This window comes from Pleurodeles waltl, chromosome 2_2 (genome assembly GCF_031143425.1).
Source record: "Pleurodeles waltl isolate 20211129_DDA chromosome 2_2, aPleWal1.hap1.20221129, whole genome shotgun sequence".
Taxonomy (NCBI): domain Eukaryota; kingdom Metazoa; phylum Chordata; class Amphibia; order Caudata; family Salamandridae; genus Pleurodeles; species Pleurodeles waltl.
This window is the reverse complement of record NC_090439.1, coordinates 531,859,691-531,875,717: the sequence shown is the minus strand read 5'-3', so window position 1 is coordinate 531,875,717 and position 16,027 is coordinate 531,859,691.

Here is a 16,027-nt window from a genome sequence, read left to right as displayed (position 1 = left end):
ACCTACCTGCCTAATCCATCTGCCTTGCTCTGTGGTAGAGTAAGTCAAGTTTCTCTACTTTCCTTACGGCGCAGCAAATCAATTTGTTTTATAAGAATTTGTGATGGAGGGTGAGACCAGTGAGTAAAGTGGGACTAGTAAGTGCCCGATTTGATTTCAAGTTTGACGCAGATGGTACTTTGTGACAAACAGACAAATAGAATCTATATAGCCCATTCCTTTCCCTGTAGTATAGTCCATCATTTCCCACCCATCTACTTATGTCAGATAGGAAAATATATCCACATTTGTTACATGATGTGTGATGTATCTTATATTTATTCATCTGTCTCTTTGGCGTCAGGACAGAAACTAAACTAAGTGAAAGGAATGTGGGTAAGAGCAGGGCCATTGGAATTAAAGATAAATAATTGTCAGCTACAGCTGCCTGAGCTGCAGACAGTAGCAACGTACTTGAAGCTCTGGCAAGCATGCCACCAATATTTTGGCACAACAACTTGTACTCCATAGTGCATAATGCCTTACTTATCATAATGAGATGTACTTCTTTTTTATTTTTCCACAAAATGTGTTAAATTAGTTACTAGAAAAGCCTTTCGAAAGGAAAGAAAATGAAACCACCACTTTTTAATCTGGTCTTAGTCTGTCTTAATTATTTTCTACAAGATAGTTATTGCTTCTTATGTGGGGCATGTGTAGGTAAGCAAATGAAATATTGGCCCTCTAACTCTCCTAATCATAAATAATAATCACATCAAATTCCATCATACCGAGGGGACCAGCAATGTAGTGATACCGTGCTACCCACTATCTCTCATTTGAACAATTGTTTGTTCAGATTATTGTTTACAATTTGTCTTTTGTTATTCTTCTATTTCTCTATGTAGCTAGTCCTGCCTGATGACTACCACCAACTAGGCAGGAGATAGTGGCCCTGGCCGGTCTGCGACAGCAGAGGCTGGTGAACATTCGGGCCAAGTACCAGTGCTTTGTTGGTCCTGGAGGAGGAAGAGGACAAAACAGCTGCCCCGGACCCAGGACCCAGCAGAAAAGCACGCCAGCCCCAAGCCTCCTGGCCACTATATTGCTGGCGCCACCACCAGCAGTCTGGTTCCCTGACAGCATCTGCTGTTGTACCCTCCCGATCCACCAGGGCATTTAAAAAATGCATCCTGCACTGAATGCACCGTTTATAGAGCCAGCTCACTAGGACAGAGCAGAGCATTGACCAGCTCCAGATCCATGAAGACAATGCTCTTTTTTAAGCTTTTTAAAAAAAATATTTGTTTTAGTGGAAGGGGCTTGTTGTGGGTGGAGAGGGTGGGGAGGGAGTTGGGATGGACTTCAAATTTGGACTTTTTGTTTGACTTTTTTGGGACGGGGTTATATTTGTTCTCGGAGAGGGGTGTGACTTTTGTGGGTGGATAGGGAGGGTATTATATTTGTAAAGAATAAAGGGAATATTATTTGTTTTGCTTCATTTCCATCTCAAATCTTTATTTTGGTGTTTTAGACTTTTAGCTTGCACTGCTGTCTTTTAGTGTATCCTGTTATTTTTAATCTGCTAAAAAGCCTGTATATCATTTACTTAGACCCTTGCTCTATTACACTGTCCAACTATTATTGACCACTAGGGGATGACTGACCTTGCCTATTTTACCTACAAAAACCCAGTATACACAGACAACATCTTCTCCAGTAGGAGTTAAATAGTAACTAAATAAGTTCAGTTCAATCCATAGGCCTTCTCTTACCAGAATAGATGAAGTGAGGGAGTTTTCTTCTTACTGCATGGTTTTCCCAAAATAGGATCTTAAGGGGGCGGTAGGAAGGTAGTAGTAGTAGAAGGCTAGCATGCTAACAGGGAAGAGAGAACTTAACAGAAAGTGCCACTCCCACCTATGCGAACTCCAACTACAGGATTAATCAAAGGTTATCCAACACTGTCAACCCAATTGAAAGAAAATAGTTAGTGGGTCATCATCATACATCATAACTGTAGGAAGATTAAGACCAGATGAACACAATGACAGTATTGGCACACGGCAAAGAAGAAGACCTGATATGATAATAAACTATATGAATATCAAGCAATGGTGGGGAGCTGTAGTATAATAAAACTAAACTTAGAAAATGAGATCATGGAGCCAAAAGGAGGCTCAGGATCAAGAGTGTGTACCAGGTTAAGCATTTACAGACCACACACACAAAGGCATGAATGAAAATGTTGATTCAGGTGAGGATGAAGGTGAAGGTGATGAAAGAGATGAAGGTGTCGAATATTGCTCAGGAAATAGAAGGTAGAAGATCATGCAGTCAGTTTGGTCTTGCTTACTTGCTTTCCCCACATCCGCACCAGCAAGTGTATGGGTCATTTATGGTGTAAAATTAGGAAAGAGTCCTTCTGCCCAAGGGAGAGTCCAGATTGTAGATACTGGTGTTATGTCTTCTAGTTTTGAAATAAGGAAGATTGGATGTAACTCACCCAGTTAAAAAAAATTATGATTGTTAGAAGGAAAATGATACTGTATTGCCAAATTGGGTGATGCATCTCCATTCTTCTTAGTATGTCTGGTGCGTTTCTGAACCTGTTCGGGAGGTAAACTGGAGTCTTGCGCTTTGCAAGTTTTGTTTGTGCAGAAGACGACTAGGAGAAGGCCTGTGTATTGAAAGAAACAGTTCCTGCATTATAGAGTAAAGGAAAAGGACAAAAGAAAGCAAGGTAAGCTTCATGAGGAGTCAGGAGGACTCAGGAGTGTACCAAGAAGATTCAGAGGCAGAGCAAGAACATAAGATGAGTTTCATGGTTGAGCTAGCAATGCAGAAACCACATACTCAGCAGCATTTCTAAATCAACTCACCTCTCTCCAGTTCACAGACCTGAGGCCTCAGAGCCTTCGCCATCATCATGGGCTGTCTTTGAAGTTGAAAACTTTCTCTTTCTAGCTGTTGAGGTAGTCCCTCCCTGAGTCTTTCTATCTTCCTCCTCCAGATTCAGAGTAACTCTGTCCAAGTCCCAAACCGAGCAAAGTAGACATGTGAAGTGCACTACTGTTGAAGAACCAATAGAGAAACAGAACTGGAGTATTTTTTTGTGTAGATTTGTGTTTTGTAAGTAAAATGGCAGATTTGTTGGGAATAACCTAAAAAAGGAGTAGATCCTGCAAGTAAATTTCACTACTTTTGAAAGGTCATTCACTTTCAGGAAAACATTATCACCCATCAGCCCCCAAACATAGCAAATCATCAGAAACAAGTTTATATTTTTGTTGAACTCGCTCCCTCACTGACAGCCACCATGTACATCAGTTATCACTCACAAATTTACAATTAAAATCAGTATATCACCACTCTATGGTGCAACAGTTACTTAGTTACCTCTTCCAATCCAAGCACGATGGTTGAACAAAAGACCTCCTCTTTGATGGTATCCACACATTGGAAGTAGACATTGGCAGTCTTTTATTCAATAATCTTCTAGGGCAGCCCTGCTAGGTGATGTATAGGCTAGGCAATGGCATGTGAAAGAGGCAGGAAGCATCTCCAACATCCTGACGGGCATGTGGGGGCGTCTTCACTGCACATGGGTCCAACTCCAATCCGGGCTTGTATGTGACTATAAAATCAATGGTGGGGCAGCATAAATTTGACACAAAGAAAGAGAAAATTAAGCTGAACGAGAAGTAATGAAAAAGTTATGTGGTGTCATTGACATACTCAATCCGAGAAATAGAGTTCATCCTCAAACTCTGGTCATTCACCCCGGTGTGGTCAGCTAACTTGCTTGATTCGGACCAATCAGCCTCTTCCTCCTCCTGTGGTGTTTCAGGAATGGTGCAATGAGGTGGTATGAAATGCTAGTTCATTTTGATCATGATCAACCTCTCCACATTTTGAGGAGAAAGACTGGTCCTTCTCACTGTAACAACTGCACTAGCTGCATTGAAAACATGTTCAGCAGACAAGCTGGCTATGGGACAAGCCAGAAACTTTATTGCCAGTCTGCTGAGCTCTGGCCATTGACGCATCTTCCCAAACAAATAAACCTTTTTTTTTTATCCATAAACACCTCTTTCAGGTCATCCAGATCCTCCTGGAACATTCTCTGAATGGTCCTTGGTGCTGCCACCTACTCCACCGCTTTTTCCTTCGCCTCTGCACTGTACTTAAGACCTGCCACTTGAAACTAAGCCAATGCAGAAGTTGGGCCAAATTCTTCTGTTGCTGCTGTCATTGGTTTGCTTGTTGGTGGGGTTGGTGGGTGTGAGACAAGACTGCCCTCTCTGGAAGTTGAAGGCAGCAGCCTAGAACTGCACAGTGTGACTCTAAGTTCCAGCCATTCTTCATCCAGTTCTTCTGCTTGCTCGACAATCCACCTCTTGTATTGTGAAACATCCTCTTCAGAAAAAGGAAGGATAGGGGGAAGACTTTTCTTTATAGCGTGGATCATGTAGGCTGGCACAGGTGCACTCTTTGGATGAGATGATGTCATTTTGCATCCTTGCATTACAAGTCAAGCGATAGCTTAGGCTAGTAATCAAGGCATGCACTTATGGGTTTTCGTTTGCACCTCCAAATGTGAACCTTTCAGACAACTTCTTTTGCCTCTCCTGTAGCAGATGCAATAACAGGATAGCTCGGCCCATTTTACTGTCCTCCTTGCTAACATGCCATGAGAAAAGCTCAAAAGGGAGCAGCATCTGTGTGAGGCATTTGACTACGTCCCATTTGTCTGCATTCATGGTAATAGCTCTCCCAATTGCATCAGCTCCTCCATCAATGACATAGTCATTGATCTGTTTGTACTGCTCAAACAGACGTTGTAACATATAATAGGTAGAGTTCCATTATGTTCGTACCTCCTGTATCAGGGCTTTAACTGGTACTCTGTTATGATGCTGAATAATCTGCAATTGTCTCCGGGCTTTAAAAGAATGGCTGCAATGAGTTCAGATGTATCTGCAGGTGGTCAGTATGTTGCTGATTATGGCCCTCATTACAACCCTGGCGGACGGTGCAAATAGGGCAGTAAGACCGCAAACAGGCCAGCGATCATTACCCCCCCGTTATGACATTGGTGGTTTGGCATATGCCAAACCGCCAATGTCCCGCACCGTCCCCCATGGCGGCAACAACCACCAGGCTGGAGACAACGGTCTCCAGCCCGACAGCTGTCATTAGTCCGCCGGCCGTATCAGGACCCTGCATACCCCCATGCATTTCGGGGGTTTTCCATGGTGGTATGCATCATCAGTGCCAGGGTATTTGTTCCCTGGCACTGATTGGGGTCTCACCCTCTGCCCACCCCCTCCCCTGAGTACCCCCAAACACTCACGACCCTCCTATCATTCCCCAAAGGTAGTAGGGCCACCCCACCCCATTGAAACCCCCACACATACCCCCCACACTCCCCTACACGCACGCTCACACCACTTACACACATACACGCGCACATACATGCACAAATACATATAAGTTACATTTCCACCACACACATTACACCCCCGCATGCATACACGCACTCACACAACCCCTCTACACACTCACAAGCACACAACACACAACACCCTCCCACCTCGCTCCCCTAACGGACGATCACCTTACCTGTTCCGGTGACCCTCTGCGAGGGAACGGGATCCATGGGGGCTGCTCTGTCGCCAGCACCCCGTCACCAGAACACCGCCACACTGAATACTGAGTCGTATTACGGTGGAAGGTGTTCTGATGATGTAGCGGTGATGGTGGAGCAGCCTCCACTTCACTGCCGACTGCCAGTATGGCTGCTGGCGGCTCTCTATCCAAAAAAGGGTGGAGGGTTGCCAGCAGTCGTAATATGGTTGGCGGAAGACCGCCAACACTGGCGGTCTTCAGCCGGGCGGTACCTCAGCGGTCTCTGGAGGAGACTGCTGAGGTTGAAATGAGGGCCTTCGGCTTTTTTTGCAAAGAAATTGTAAGATGAGCTGCAACTATAAATGACACATTAACTGAATTGGCAAATAAATATGATGTTGATATTACAAGAAGCATCCCATTGCAGAAATGTTTCTGGATACAGGTGGGTGATGAATCAAATTAAATGATTCATTCTTCAGGAATGCGATTACACATCATTGAATTAGTGAAATGTGTTTGTAGATGGAGCAGTTTTGAAAAATTAGAAAGTAAATGGACCATGAAACATGATAACAAAAAGAAACAAACAGAAGAGGCTGAAGTGAAAAGAAAGCCACCTTCAGATAACATGGATGAGGGAGAAATGTTGGTTTATCCATTAATGGAAGTACCAGGTGGAGGGAATGTTCATATGCGTTGGAGTAGGGAATATCTTTCAGCATTTACAAACAACTTTCCTAAATTGAGAGAGAATCTGAAGCAATGGTTGCAAGGTTTGTGAAGATTTCAGAAGTGTTGTGTATTTATTTGAATGCATTCTCTGTTATTGTGGTTCTAAGTGATTTATACCTAGAATATAAGATTGCCATTCATTGGCCATATACAGAACCCCCAAGAGATACTCATACTGGTGCACCGCATCCTACTGCAATGGGGAAATACATATTGAGTTACTTACTTTTCCGCAAGGCAGAGTTCCTCCAAAGGATTTTGATCATGTGAGGTTAAACAGGATTCAGCAGGAGGTTAAAGAGTCTGTGCATGAGTACTATGCGAGGTTGTTGAAAGCATTTCAGCAGCATTCAGGGCAGACGCATTTTGAACCAAATGATATGGGATTTTCATTTCAGAGTTTGTTATCAGAATGAGACCTGAGATTAGTCGGCATATACGGTAGAATGTGATTTGTTGGCAGACAGAGTTGTTGGATGAGATTCAGAAATACACTAAGGCCTTCATTACAACCCTGGCAGTCGGTGATAAAGTGGCGGTAATACCGCCAACAGGCCAGCGGTAAAAAAAATTGAATCACGACCATGGTGGAAACCGCCAACACAGACCGCCACTTTAACACTCCGACCACCATGGCAGTAGCAACAAACACCGCAGCGGTCACCGCCAACAGACAGGCGGAAGTCAATGTACCGTCCACACTATTACAAGGCACCAATCTGCCAGCTTTTCCGGGGCGGTACCAACGCCATCAAAAGCACAGCAGAAACAGTACTTGGGGGGGAAACCACTCACCTCTCGACACCCAACGAGGAACCAGGACGCCATGGAGACCGAGTTACAGGTCCTGCCCATACTGGTTTACCTCCTCATCTACCAGGAACATTAAAGATGGCGGCGACGACGACAGTAAGTACTGCACCTAGCACACAGAGGGGAGGAAGGAAAAGAGAGTGACACATGCTTGCAAAACACCCGCACAGCCCAACCAAAACAACACACATACACACACATCCAATAACATCACAGATACACCCCGTCACTCCCTGGAAGAACGCAAGGACCAAATGAAATGAGTTTAACGGGTGTAATAATCGAACAATCAGATATCCCAAGATAACTTTAAATCATCAGTATATACAAATATTTACAGCAAGTACACAAGTCCGTACACTGTCCCATTAAATCTCCGTGGAACAGTGGTCCCAAAAAGCATGGGCGAAGGCCACACATGACACCTGCCTCAAAACGGAGAGAACACTGCAGGGGCATCAGGTCGAAAGAACAACAGGCACCTCAGGGGAAGGGGAGGGGGGCACTTCAGCCGGATGATGGGACGACGCCACTGCTCCTTGAGGGGGCTCCATGCCCACTGCCTGGTCCTGGGGAGTGCAAAGCCACAGTCTCTCAAGTCACTCAAGTGGGTTCACTGCCCACTGCTTGGTCCTGGGGAGTGCAAAGCCACAGTCTCTCAAGTCTCTCAAGTGAGTTCACTGCCCACTGCTTGGTCCTGGGGAGTGCAAAGCCACAGTCTCTCAAGTCTCTTAAGTGGGGTCACTGCCCAATGCTTGGTCCGGGGAGAGCAAGGCCACAGTCTCTCAAGTGGATGCTGTTCTCCACTGGTTCTGGAGGGGTCTTGGTGCCTAGAGTGATTTATCCTGCCAAGGACTGGGGTAGTGGATGCTGTTCTACACTGGTTCTAGAGGGGGCTTGGTGCCCAGAGTGCTTCATCCTGCCAAGGACTGGGGTAGTTGATGCTGTTTTCCACTGGTTCTGGAGGGGGCTTGGTGCCCAGTGATGCTGCACCAGGGGTGTGGCAGTTCCCAGTCCCTCACCTGGGTGTCTAAGCCACGAGATCTTCCAGTAACAGGTAGCATGATACTCCATGGAGGCAGAGCCACACTCCTCCTTGCGACGACTTAGGCTGCAAACTGCTGGTAGTGCTGGTGGTGGTGCCTCATGTAGTGTGTGCAGGGTCCAGGACGTCTCCTGCAGCATTGGACGGCTGACCACTGGGGATGGTGCTGATGTCCGCTGTAGTGGCACTGCCCGGGCACGTCGTGGGGCAGGTGGCGGTGTCTGCGGCGGACATGCTGCCGGTGGTGCCAGGTGTCTGTAGTTGTGGAGGGAGACACCAGGCCGTCTCCTGCAGCCACGGACGGCTGCCCACTGGGGATGATGCTGATGTCCGCTGTAGTGGCACTGGCTGGGCACATCACGGGGCAGGTGGCGGAGGCTGCGGCGGTGTCTGTGGCGGAGATGCTGCCAGTGGTGCAGGTGTCTGACTTGTGGAGGGAGACACCAGGCCATCTCCTGCAGCCTCGGAAGGCTGCCCACTGGGGATGATGCTGGTGACTGTAGTTAAGGCAGCTGCTGTGCAGGTGGCGGTGCAGATGGCGGTGCAGGAGGCAGTCGTTGCGGCGGTGCTCACCGCGGTACAGGTTGCTGGCCTGTTTTGCGAAAGGGGGGACACCCATGCCCTGAGGTGACTTCCCTTTGCTCTTGTGTCCCTTCCCCACCTTGGAAGCCGCTGCTGGGACCTTGGCACTGTCCTCTTTGGTTCTGGATGAGGCCGTGCTGGGTGGGTGGTGCGGCTTTTCTCTTCTGCATGCTGGCCCCTTCTTTACCTTAGCAGGTGGTGGAAGTCCTTGGCTTCAGTAGGTGGCACACTGGCAGCCCTGATGGGTGCCCCCTTCGATGCTCCCGGACTTGCAGGGATCACACTGGACGAGGTTTTGGTGGCTGAGGTGCTGGTCAGGGCTCTAGACAACCTGGCCCTAGGGGAAGGATGGGGGGAGGTGTAGGGAAGAGGTCAATGGTAGCCAGGAAACATTTTTTAGACACAATGGGACGGGAAGATGGAGGGTGTTTGGGAGTGGAGGAAGAGGTAGTGGTTGTAGGAGGTGTACGTCTGCTGAGTTTGGGTGAGAAGGTGCATGGGTTGAAGGCTGTTGTGAGGTGGATGGCTGTTGAGTGGGTGTGTGGCGACGTTTGTGTACTTTGGGAGGGGGGCTCACAGACACACTGGGAGAGGACACAGGGGCGTGTGAATGGTAGTGGGGTGGTGATTGCACGTGAGGGGTGTGTGGTGATGGGTGTGCTGGTGATGGAGGTAGTGGCTGAGGATGTAGTGCATGCAGGTGTGAGTGGAGACGAGACTGGGAGGGAGGTGCAGGACATAGAGGAGGGGGACACAGTGGAGGCAGTGGATGTTGGTGTGTCTGCATGGGTATGGTGCTTGTTTGAGTGCCCGCGGGATGTGTGGTGCTTATGTTTGCCTGAGCCACTTTTGTGTGTTGATGTGTGTGCATGCTGGTCTGATGGTGTGCTTGGGATAGGCAGAGGTAGGGGGGATTGGGTCTGGGCAGTGGAGATTGGAGGGGGAGGCTGGACACAGTGACAATGGCTGCCATCAGTGCTGAGGCCAGAGCCTGAAATGCTCTCTGTTGGGCTGCCACCCCAGAATGAATGCCCTCCAGTAATGCCTTTGTTTGCTGCAAATGCCTCTTGACACCCTGGATGGCATTCAAAATGGTTGACTGCCCAACAGTGAGGGATCTCAGGAGGTCAATAGCCTCCTCACTGAGGGCAGCAGGGCTGACTGGGGCAGGGCCTGAGGTGCCTGGGGCGAAGGAGATGCCCACTCTCCTGGGTGAGCGGGCACGGGAAACACACTGAGGGGCTGCTGGGAGGGCGGTGCTGGTAGGGGGGGTGGCAGCTGTACCTGTTGTTGCAGTGGGCACAAAGGTGCCCGCCACCGCAAGGGAGCTCCCATCAGAAGAGGAGTCACTGTCGCTGGTGTCCCCTCCTGTCCCCGTCGTGGAGGTCCCCTCGCCCTCCGTCCCACTGGTGCCTTCAGACTCCGTACATTCACCCTCCTGAGACATGTAGGCTGCAGCTCCCTCCTGCTCCGGTGCCACTGCTCCTCCGCCAGATGATGCTAATGCACACAAGGACAGGGTGACAAAACAAAAAGGGGGGAAAAGACAGAGGAGACACATGGTCAATGCCAGCAACACAACTACCGTTGGTGGACACAACACACAGCGAGCAGCCCTATGCACTAGGCCATGCACTACCAGTTCTTTGGAAAATCACCTGCCCATGGGAGACTATGCCTAACCCCATTTGCTGAACACCTGGAACCCACAGGAGCCTGAATGTTTGTAGATGGCCACTTCTACTATTGGGGTTGGAGTGCACAGAGCCTGCCTAATAATGAACCTACCCTAGCAAGTTTGCCCTGGCCTAGGCTAACCCACAGCCCACATTGCCCCACCCAGACACCTCATACAGCACGCAGAGTCAGCTGACTGAGACTGAACTCACCCCCTTAAGGCTGCTGTGATGCCCTCAAGCGCCCATCCATCTCCGGATATGACACCGCCAGGATCCGGAACATCAGGGGGGTCATGGTGCGACGGGCACCCCTGACACGGTGGGAGGCCATCCCCAGCAGGGTCTCCACCGTCTTCTTGCTCCAGCGGCGCAGGTCCTCCCATCTCTTGCGGCAGTGGGTGCTTTGTCTATGATAGACCCCCAGGGTCCGAACTTCCTTCCAATGGACCACTGCCTACACTGAAAAAACGAAACCAAATGGTTTCGGTATTTTTTTCATTTTGCAACTCATTTTCCTTTAAGGAAAACGGGCTACAAATTGAAAAAAAAAACTGCTTTATTTAAAAAGCAGTCACAGACATGGAGGTCTGCTGACTTCAGCAGGCCACCATCCCTATGAGTGCAGGGACTCGCTATGGGGTCGCAAAATGCGACCCACCTCATTAATATTGATGAGGTGGGTCTTTGCGACCCCATAGCGAGTCGCAGACGATGTCTGAGACACTGTTCTGCATCCGAGATTGCGACTCGGAAATTGCAAGTCGGACAGACTCGCAATTTCCGAGTCGCAATCTCGGAGTTTGCTACATGTGGCCCTAACTCCCCCATCTGCTTCTTTATGCTTATTGGACACCAGTTCCCACCCATGCCCTGACACACATACACTCACCATCCTCACATGCAGGCCTCAGCCCCCCCAACATGTATCTTCCATCCACACCACTCATTCATACATTCATTACCCATGCATCATGCTCACAGTTTACTCACCTGTTTGTCTGGAGGACCGTAGAGTAGCATGTAATGGGGGAGGACCACATCCACTAGTCTCTCCAACTCCTCCGAAGTGAAGGCAGGGGCCCTTTCCCCAGACACTCAAGCCATTGTCACTTCCCGACTGAGGTCAGAGCAGCACTTGCAGTGTAGGTCCTCCCCTGTTGAAAGTCAGGTATCAAGTGAGTGAATAGATAGAAAATGGTGGCCATGTCCACAGCGGTGCGTACCGTCACCGCCGGCATACATCGTCATTGGCTCCTGGAACCCATAGGGCCCAATGATAACCATAGCTGAATTGCGGGCGGACTTCGACCGCCTACCGCGACGCTGCACAACACCAGCGCAGTTACCTCATTTCCCCTTGTCCCTCCTTACAGGTCAGGCAGCCACCATTTCAGGGTGGCACATGGCAGGGCACCTAAATGCGTCACAGCACATTTGGGCAGGAATACGGACAGACAATGCCACATCACATTAGTGCAAAAACAACTGTCATACTTTGGTATGTGCAAATGAACATTTACAATGCTATTTGTCAAAGAGGTTCTAATAACAATTTTGTGAAAGTACAGATTGACTCCAGATTGTTTTGTGATTCAAGGGTGTTTATTTAAGTGCTAATAAGTGGAGGGGGATGTGCAATGGGCTGGGTTGATCGTGGAGGAATATCCATGGTAGAGTCCAGTCTCTTTGTATCACAGGTGCATTGTCCAATGGGGCGTAGGAAGTGGAGCAATGGCAGTTCAGGGTGGTCAGGGTGACATAGTGGGACAAAAGGGTGACAATCAGGAGAGTCTTATTTCCTGAAGGGGGTCTTGGCAATGTTATCTGTCTTGTGCCTGGATTACAGGGACCATTTGCGGGGTGGTTCTCCTTCTGCAGGGGGTTGGGTGCTGGTGGCCTGTTGGTCCTGTGGTGGGGCGTCCTGTATACTAGCGCCAGTGGACGTGGAGGGCTGCTCATCGCTTGGGCTCGTGTCAGTGGCCCGGTGGTATGCCACTGTCTCCCTCATGATGCTGGCCATGTCTGCCAGAACCCCTGCCATGGTGACCAGGGTGGTGTTAATGGACTTCAAGTCCTCCCTGATCCCCAGGTACTGTTCCTCCTGCAGCCGCTGGGTCTCCTGGACCTTGGCCAGTACCGTGCCTATGGTCTCCTGGGAATTGTGGTATGCTCCCATGATGTTGGAGAGTGCCTTGTGAAGAGTGGGTTCCCTGGGCCTGTCCTCCCTCTGTCGCACAGCAGTCCTCCCAGCTTCCCTGTTGCCCTGTTCCTCCGTCCCCTGAACCGTGTGCCCACTGCCACTGACCCCAGGTCCCTGATCGTCCTGGGTTAGTGGGGTTGCCAGGGGTCCCTGTAGTGGTGGACACACTGCTGATTGACGTGTTCTGGGGACAGTGGCATGGGCCCGATGGGTGGGTGCTGTGGTGGTGTTTCCTGAGGGGGAGGTTCAGTGGTGGTTTGGTACTGTGGCAGGGAAACCGACTGCCCAGAGGTCCTTGATGGGCCGGGCTTGTCATCTTGATCCAGGCATGCAGAGTTGCTGTCGTCACTGTGGGCCTCTTCTGTGGGGGGACTGGATATGGCTGGCACCTCCTGTCCGGTGAGGTTGGGTAGGGGTCCTGTTGGGGTGTAAATGCATAGTTATTGTATCTGTGTGTGCCATCTTGTGCAATGGGTGAGTTTCCATCTACTCCTGTGCTTGCATTATCGCCTTGGCCCTTGTGTGAGTGGTGATTGTGTGCCCTGGCTGAGTCTCTCTATTGGACATGCTGTGGTGTTGGGTGTCCATGCAGGTCTGGGATGGGTGACCATGCATTGTTGTCACATGCAGGGCTTGGTATTGGGATGAGTGGGTTGTGATAGTGGGGTATCTGTGAGGTGTTGGGGTGATGGGTGTGAGAGTAGGGGTAGAAGTTTGTGATGGCATGCAGGTAGGGTAGGGGGGATATAACAGTAAAGCTATGACTTACCAGAGTCCAGTCCTCCTGCTACTCCTGCCAGGCCCTCAGGATGCATGATCGCCAAGACTTGCTCCTCCCATGTTGTTAGGGGGAGGAGGTGGGGGTCCACCGCCAGTCCTCTGTACAGCAATCTGGTGTCAGGATACCACGGAACGTACCTTCCCCCGTAGGTCGTTCCACCTCTTCCTGATGTCATCCCGTGTTCTTGGATGCTGTTCCACTGTGTTGACCCTGTCGACAATTCTCCGCCGTAGCTCCATCTTCCTTACAATGGATGTCTGCTGCACCTGTGATCTGAATAGCTGTGGCTCTACCCGGATGATTTCCTCCACCATGACCCTGAGCTCCTCCTCAGAAAACCTGCGGTGTCTTTGAGGTGCCATGTGTATCAGGTGTGTGTATTTTGAATTGTTGTGTTTTGTAAGTGTGTGTGTATTTTGAGCGCGGCGGTGTGGGTTTTGCTATTGCCAGTTTATCACTGACCTTTGGTGTGGTGGACTTGTGCGGGTGTCTGTATTGTGGAGGATTTCTAAGTGTAGGTCATAATACCTGTAGCGGATTTCCGCCGTGGGCATGGTATGTTGGCGGCCGTCAGCACGGCGGTCAGGGGACTTTACCACCAGGGTTGTAATGAGTGCCTAAGTACTGTAATGATAAACAAGAGATGAAACAGAGAAAGTTGAAGGAAATATTTATGCTGAGTCAAAAGCAAATGGCTCAGAGAGGATTTCAGAATCAATTATTTGTGGGAAATATTTGTTGGTGCAGTGCAAGGTGTTGGTTTTCAAAATAGTATGCAATGTGTTCAAGAAAGCATAGTTGCCTCACAGGAAAAAGGTTGTGGAGTTCCAATTGACCAGAGTACAAGTGTTGATGTTGCAACGTTAAAGAAAATGACTCCTTATCATTTTTATAACAGGGTGCAACATTGAAAGTACAAGTGTAGGCTCAGTCCTGACAGAATAAACAATAACCAGATGCAGGGAGGAAATTGTAGGCAATTTCAAAATGTGCCTGTACAGCAGATGCGGGTACCAGTACAAAACCAAGTTCAAATGATGCCAGTCCCACAAGCCCCTATGGTGAACAGAATGTGTGTAATTTACAATTCAACCAGAATCAGATTCCCAGAGTAAATAAGAATGTGTTGCAAATTCAGAATAACATTGTAATTCAGCAGTTTCCCATGTTTGATAATGACAGCTTGGATTCAGATGTATCACAATGATGGTGCCTGATATTGGAGTCAGATTGCATACTTGTTACAGTCTTAGAGGTAGACCAGAGTGGATCATTTGTAGAGAGAGAAGTAAATGGCCACCAAGCATCATCTCTTATTAACACCGGAGCTACCCATTCCACTGTTAGAACAACGGAAGTCTCAGACCTGTCACTCTCAGGAAAGAAGATCCAAGTTGTAGGTGCTTCTTTGAAGAAAATCCACAAGTTTTTTTTATGTGTCTAAAATCCTGTTAGCCTGTTAGGACAGACCTATTGTGCAAGTTAAACTCCACATCTTATTGTACTCCCAGTGGAGTAGGGATTCAGACCAATGATGAAGATATTGAGTTTAAATTAGCTCAACAAGATGTAGTAGGGCTTTACCCTATGAGACCTGTGGAGTAATTGTCCCCAGATTTAAAAGTAAAGCTAGAAGCGTGGGACAGGAAAAGATAGTGGATTAATCAAGGGTGTCAAACCAGTCCAAATAACAGCTAAACCTAATGCAATTAAAAAAAAAAGACCACCTTATAACATTACCCCAGAAATAATAACACCAATAACTGAGGATATGTTACAGAATGGAATCCTGAGAGAGACAATCGGTAGTCAATGCAACTTCTCGATTATAGGATTACAAAAACTGAATGGAAAGTTTAGGATTGTTCAGGATTTACAAAAGGTGAATGACATTGTAATCTCATGTTGTCCTGTGGTACCGAATCTAGCCACCATTCTTTACCAAATTCTGTGCAGAGCCGAATGGGTCCCTGTCATAGGTTTTTGTCTAGCTTTCTTCTTGATGCCATTACATGAGGGCAGCCAACTAATTTGTATTTCAGGAGAAATTCTTAGCATTGTGTTGAGTCCCACAAAGGTATATTGAAAATCCTTCCATCTTAAATCAGTTCCTAAAGAAAAATCTGGAGAAATTGAACAAGCCTTGTAATTCAGTCCTTGTGCAGTACATTGATGACCTGCTTATGGCATCAAGTAAAGAGAAGGTTGTAAACAGGGCACCACTGCTCTATTAAATGATCTTTCTGAGAATGGACACAAGGCCCTCATTACAACCCTGGCGATCAGTGATAAAGCGGCAGTAATTCCGCCAACAGGCCGGCAGTAATAAATATGAAATTATGACCATGGAGGAAACCGCTCAGACAGACAGCCACTTTAACACACTGACCCCCAGGGCGAAACCAACAGGCACCACCGCAGTAACCGCCAACAGGCAGGCGGAAGACAATGTACCGCCCACCGTATGATGACAGTACAATCCACCACCTTTTCCGGGGTGGTATCAACATCAAAAGCCTGGTGGAATCACTGCACAGAAGGGAAACGACCCACCTCTGGAGACTCAAGGAAGAACCACGCCG